Here is a 6,919-nt window from a genome sequence, read left to right on the forward strand (position 1 = left end):
CCCGCCACCTGTTGATCACCCGACACTCGGCGACCGCCTTGGCCGCCCAGAGGGAGTCGGAGAGAACGATGCCCGCCACCGGATCGACCGTCTCCATCGTTCCCTGGTGCTAAAAGAGGAAGATGAATTGGGTAAGCCCTGTTTCAGCCCCCGCATTCGAGACGAGCCCTTCCCCAAAGGGTTCACGCTCCCAAGATACACACCCAAATACACCAGCTCCATGAAGCCGGAGGACTGGCTGGTCGACTACTCCACAGCCGTCAGCATAGCAAACAGCAACAAGCACGTTGTCGTGAAGTACGTTCCGCTCATGCTCCAGGGCACAGCCCGGACATGGCTAAACAGTCTGAAGCCCCGCAGCATCAACAGCTGGGTCGACTTCACTGGATCCTTCATTCGCAACTTCACCAGCACGTTTAAGCGGCCGCCCAAACCTCGCCAGCTCTCCTTGTGCGTACAAGGCCACAACGAGTCGACCCGCGACTACCTCACGCGCTGGGCCGAGCTCCGCAACTCTTGCGAAGGTGTGCACGAGGTGCAGGCCATCGAGTACTTCACCGTTGGGTGCTAAGAGGGCACCCTCCTCAAGCACCGACTCCTCTGCGACGAGCCAGCGACCCTCGATGAGCTGCTGATCATAGCAGATAAATATGCCACGGCCGACTCCTCCATGAAGGCAGAAATCCAAGTTGATGTGTCTGGCAAAGTAGCCCCTCCAGCTCCTCGAACCCCGGCTGGCGTCACCAGTTGGCGCCAGCAACCAAACGACAACAAGCGCAAGGCCATGCAGCCGGCTCCCACAAGCCGGCAGGTGGTGACAGTCGAAGACCAGCAGCCGGAGGGACAGCCTCTGTCCAAGCGCTAGAAGGGCGGCAAGCCCAATTGGCTGTCGGCTTTCTCATATGAGCAGACTCTTCACGCACCCTGTAAATTCCATAGTGGTGCGAAGCCATCCAACCATACAACTCAGAAATGCCATTTGCTCACCAGGATCGCCAAGGGAGACGGCCTTCTGCCTCCTCCGCCTGCTGGGCAGCCGCCCCCTCCCCCTCAATAGTCGACCGTCCGACCAGTCAGAGCCATACAAGACGAATACCCCCAAAGAGCACGGAGCTTATGTCATGTTCACCAGTGTGGCCGGCGATAGGCATAGCAGACGGCAACGACAGCAAGAAGTGAATGCAGTGGCATCAGAGACCCTTGAGTTCATGCAATGGTCTGAGAAGCCCATCAATTGGAGCAGAGCCGACCACCCGGAGGTGATGCCCAATCCCGGCTCCTACGCCCTGGTTCTGGATGCCACCTTCGCCACTGATAGGCGAGCTCCTCAGTTTTCCCGAGTTCTGATAGATGGCGGCAGCAGCATCAACATTCTGTACAAAGATACCATGGATAGGTTGGGAATCAGACAGAGACAGCTTCAGCTCAGTCAAACTGTATTTCATGGCATAGTTCCTGACCTTTCCTGCTCATCGATCGGCAAGATCCAGATAGACGTCCTCTTCGGAGACAAGGATCACTTCCGACGAGAGCCAGTCTGGTTCAATGTGGTGGACCTCGAGAGAGTGTACCATGCGCTACTTGGTCGGCCTGCATTGGCCAAGTTCATGGCGGTCCCCCACTATGCTTACCTCAAGATGAAGATGCCGAGTTCTAAGGGAATTCTTACCATAGCTGGGGACTACAAGAAGTCGTCCGCTTGTGCGGCTAAGAGCAGTCAGCTGGCCGAGTCCCTCATGATCGCGGCCGAGAAGCGACTCCTTGACCGAGTTGTGACAATGAAGGCAAGCAGCCGGACATGACACCCCACCGCAAGGAGTCGGAAGCCGAGGGCTCGTTCAAGCCGACCAAGGAGACAAAGAAGATACCCTTGGACCCGGAGCACCCGGAGAAATACGCTGTCATAGGTGCAAACATCGACAGAAAATAGGAAGGCGAGCTCGTCGATTTCTTCCGTGAGAATCGGGACATCTTTGCATGGTCACCTAAAGACATGTCGGGTGTTCCGACGGATTTTGCCGAGCACAAGTTACATGTCCGGTCTGATGCCAAGCCAGTCAGGCAGCCCTTGCGCCGCCTCTCAGAGGAGAAGAGAAGAGTCATCGGAGAAGAGATAACCCGGCTGCTGGTAGCCCGCTTCATCATGGAAGTATTCTTTCCAGAGTGGCAGGCCAACCCAGTCCTTGTGCTGAAGAAAAACAAGCACTGGCGCATGTGTATTGATTACACCAGCGTCAACAAAGCCTGCCCCAAAGACCCGTTTGCTTTGTCGAGAATTGACCAAGTGATAGACTCCACAGCAGGATGTGAGCTGTAGAGTTTCTTGGATGCATACTCAGGGTATCACCAGATCAAGCTGAACCTGGCCGACCGATTGAAGACCCCCTTCATCACGCCATTTGGAGCCTTCTTCTACTTAACCATGACGTTTGGCTTGAGGAATACCGGCTACACATTTTAACGTTACATGCAGAAGTGCCTCCTCGAACAACTCGGTAGAAATGCCCACGTTTATGTGGACGATGTCGTGGTGAAGACAGAGAAGCGTGGAACGCTGCTAGAAGACCTCAAAGAGACCTTTGAGAACCTATGCCGGTTTCAAATCAAGCTTAACCCAGAGAAATGCGTCTTCGGAGTACCAGCCGACGAGCTTCTTGGCTTCCTGGTCTCAGAGCACGGCATAGAGTGCAACCCTGTGAAGATCGAGGCCATCGAGAGTCTGGAAGTGCCCACCCGACTGCTCGACGTACAAAAGTTCATCGGCTGCTTGACGTCCATCAGCTCTTTCATCAGTCGGCTGGGAGAGAAGGCTCTCCACTTGTACCAGCTCATGAAGAAGACCACTTTTTTTGAGTGGAACGACAAGGCGGATGAAGCTTTTCTCTAGCTCAAGAAGATGTTGACTACTCCACCTGTCCTGGCGGCTCCGACTCCTAAGGAGCCCATGCTCCTCTACATCGCCGCCACCAGCCGGGTGGTCAGCACAGTCATAGTGGTAGAACGCAAGGAGAAAGGCAAGGTACTACCAGTCCAGAGACCGGTGTATTACCTGAGTGAAGTGCTGTCAGCCTCCAAGAAAAACTACCCCACTATCAAAAGATGTGCTACGGCGTGCACTTTGCCACCAAAAAATTGAAGCCGCACTTTCAAGAGCACCCAATCACTGTTATCTGCACTGCTCCGCTCGCCGAGATCATTGGAAGCCGAGATGCCTCCGTCCGAGTGGCCAAATGGGCCATAGATTTGGCCCCCGGCCTACACCATCTACTACCAGCCTCGCACCGCCATCAAGTCACAGGCGCTGGCCGACTTCCTCGTCGACTAGGCCGAGACCCAGTACCTGCCACCGGCGCCGGACTCCACCCATTGGCGGATGCACTTGGATGGTTCTAAGATGCGCACAGGTTTGGGAGCCGGCATCATCCTCACCTCTCCCAAAGGCGACAAGTTCAGATATGTGCTGCAAATCCATTTTGCCGCTTCCAAGAACATTGCTGAATATGAGGCACTCATTCACGGGCTCCGGCTTGCCAAAGAACTCGGCATTTGCCGGATCCTGTGCTATGGTGACTCCGACTTGGTGGTCCAACAGTCGTCAGGCGACTGGGATGCCAAGGATGCAAACATGGCGAGCTATCGTTTCCTTGTACAGCAAGTCAGTGGGTATTTAGATGGGTGCGAGTTTCTCCATGTGCCAAGAAACGACAATGAGCAAGCAAATGCCTTTGCGCGAATCGGCTCCACCCGTCAAGCAATACCGACCGACGTCACCCTACAACGCCTCCTCAACCGTCTGTCAAGCCATCACCAGAGTCGGATTCTATCTTCGTGTCGGATCCTCCTGAAGCAGTCGGATCCGACTCAAGAGCTCCAGTAGTCGGCACGGGAATTCTGGCAGGCGGCCCAGGGGCCGCGACAGTCGCACCCGGCCCAACCGCCCTCATCCAAGTTGCAGTCCTGACAGTCGAAGAAATTGCAGCACCTTCATGGGCCCAGCCCATCCTCAACTTCCTGGTAAACAAAGAGTTGCCGACTAATGAGATCTCGGCCAGGCAAGTGCAACACCGGGCAGCAGCAAACACCATAGTCAACAGAGAGCTGGTGAAGCGCAGTGTCACCGGTGTCTACCAGCGCTGCGTCGAGCCAGAGCAAGGCCAAGCAATCCTCAAAGACATCCATCAAGGCAAATGCGGCCACCATGTGGCTTCAAGAGCACTTGTCGCCAAGGCTTTCCGCCATGGTTTTTTTTGTCCAACTTCCCTGGAAGACGCCAAGATCTTGGTCTAGAAATGCAAAGGGTGCCTGATGTTTAGTACAAAGCCTTATCAGCCGGCTTCTGCACTCAAGACTATTCCCATAGCCTGGCCCTTTGTCGTCTGGGGCCTGGATATGGTGGGACCATTCAAGACGGCAAGAGGTGGATTGACTCATCTGCTTGTCGCGGTGGACAAGTTCACCAAGTGGATAGAAGCAAAACCAATCAAGAACTTGAATGGTCCGACAGCTATGACTTTCATCTCCGACATCACCGTCCGGTACAGCATACCACATAGCATCATCACCGACAACGGCACGAACTTCGCCAAAGGTGCCTTGGCCCGTTTCTGCGTGACGCAGGGCATCCGACTGGACCTAGCATCCGTTGCTCATCCGCAGTCAAACGGCCAGGTGGAGCGAGCAAACGGCCATATTTTGTCCGACATCAAGCCCCGACTTGTCGAGCCTTTGGAACGGTCGGCCGGCTGCTGGCTCGATGAGCTGTCGGCCGTCCTTTGGAGCCTACGCACAACTCCGAACAAATCAATCGGCTTCACGCCCTTCTACCTCATCTACATTGCCAAGGCCGTCATCCCAACGGACATAGAATTCGACTCCCCTCAAGTCACCATGTACACCAAGGAGGAGGCGGAAGAAGCTCGTCAAGACGGCGTCGATCTACTGGAAGAGGGCCGGCTGTTGGCACTCAGCCGGTCCAGCATCTACCAGCAGAGCTTGCGTCGATACTACAACCCGAAGGTCAAGCTGAGATCTTTCCAAGATGGAGACCTTGTGCTCCAGCTGATCCAGCGAACAGCCGGCCAGCACAAGCTCTCAGTGCCTTGGGAAGGCCCCTTCATCATCAGCAAAGTGTTGGGCAACGACTCCTACTACCTGATCGATGCTCAGAAGCCTCGAGCACGCAAGAGGGACGACTCCGGCAAGGAGACGGAGCGGCCATGGAATGCAAATCTCCTTCGAAGATTTTACAGTTGATACAGTATGTACCACGCTACCTTTTGTATTAAAGTACGAAGACTCCGGGTCCCCCGAGAAGAGCTCGGGGACTACCCTCTTTCATCTATATGATAAGAATTATGCCTATGAGTGTGTCATTTTCTTTATGCCGCTCGGCACCGGGTCCGACCAGTTGGCCTGGGACTTGCCGCCTTGTACTTAAGTAATGTGTTGGCACTTAAGCCGTCTCCTACTAGAAGCCGCAGCTCGTAAAGCGACTGCCTGGTGGGCAGGAGCAAGGGAGAAAGGGTGTCCACATGAAAAATGGCTAAGGACACAAAGCACGTGAATAGTCCAAGCCGGCTTCTCGCCTCACCAACTGGTTGCTGAATAGCCGGCCTGCCGGCTTCTACTTAACTTGCTAGAATGTTCTAAAAACGGCTATGTACTTGCCTTCCTAGAAGTAGCTAAGTACTTGACCTAGCCACAGTCCGCAGAGCAGCTGTTCGGCTAGCAAGACGGAAACCAAGGGAAGGCGGCAAAGGAAAAGCCAAAGAGCAGCAAGCAAGAAAAGATAGAACTCGGAATAATATTTACATAACAAAGGCCCTTGGCCGATCTTCAAAACACAAGTTTAGGATACACCCCGCGGGTGGAATTGTGCAAATTAACAAGTTTGTCAAGACTGATAGACAGGTAAAGCAAAAGATAAACTGGTGGCCTAGGAAGCGGCAGAAGGGTTCGGTGGATCTGAGGAATCGGCGGCGCCGGTTGGCGGAGCGGACGGCTGGTCAGTCTCCGCTTGGTAGCCTCTGGCGGCAGCCGGCTCGGTTGGGCATGGCTCATTGCTTGACGTGCGGTCGAGCTGGAGCTGGCCACCTGCTCCGACTTATGGCGCCTCCTCTTCGCCTTCCTCCTCCGCCTCGCCCTCTTCCTCGCCGCTGGAGTCGATCACCTCCGTCGAGTCCTCGCCGTCTTCCGGGTTCAGCCCGAACCATTCCGGCGGTGCCTTGGTGCCGTCCTCAACCCGCTCCGGGACGAATATGCTGGTGTCGGTGTACTTAGCGATTGAAGCCGCGCGCTTGACGAGTTCATCTTCCACGACCGCCAGTTCCTCCTGAGCCTCCAGTCGGAACATGGCTAGCCGGGCTAGACTCAGCCCAGGATACCACGCCTTGACGAACTCCAAGGCCCCGCGTGCTCCAGCCCGGGCCCAGGAGCCCTTCCAGGCCTCAAGACGGCCGATCGCCACCTCCAGCCAGTCGGCATTCCGACTGGGAGTGCACGGTGCCGGCATGTCGGGCCACAGGGCGGCGATCACCTTGGCGCCGACACGCTGAAGCCGGCGCAGCATCCGGTGAGCCGGCCGAAGACGGGCCTTGATACTCAGGATCTGCTCGTTAAGGGTCCAGGGGGTGTTGGCGGCGATTTGCGCACTGTCCACCCTCCGTCCTTCGCGATCAGCTTCAATGACCTGGTTGGCGGTGTCCGAGTGGCCAGGGAAGAAGTCTGCCAAAATAGAAAGCAAAAAGCCAAAGTTAAAGATGAGAAGCTGGCTCAACCAACAAGCCGGCAGCTCAAAGAAAGAAAAGGAGAGAAGCTCATCATCGACTATGTCCTCGATCGCGTGAGAGCCAGAGGTCAGCATCGCCTCCCTGTCGGTCCAGGCGGAGCGCTCGATCGCAGACTCAGCTAGGAGTCTGGT

The sequence above is a fragment of the Triticum urartu genome, chromosome 1A (genome assembly GCF_056163025.1).
Source record: "Triticum urartu cultivar PI428250 chromosome 1A, HENAU_Tu73, whole genome shotgun sequence".
Lineage (NCBI taxonomy): Eukaryota > Viridiplantae > Streptophyta > Magnoliopsida > Poales > Poaceae > Triticum > Triticum urartu.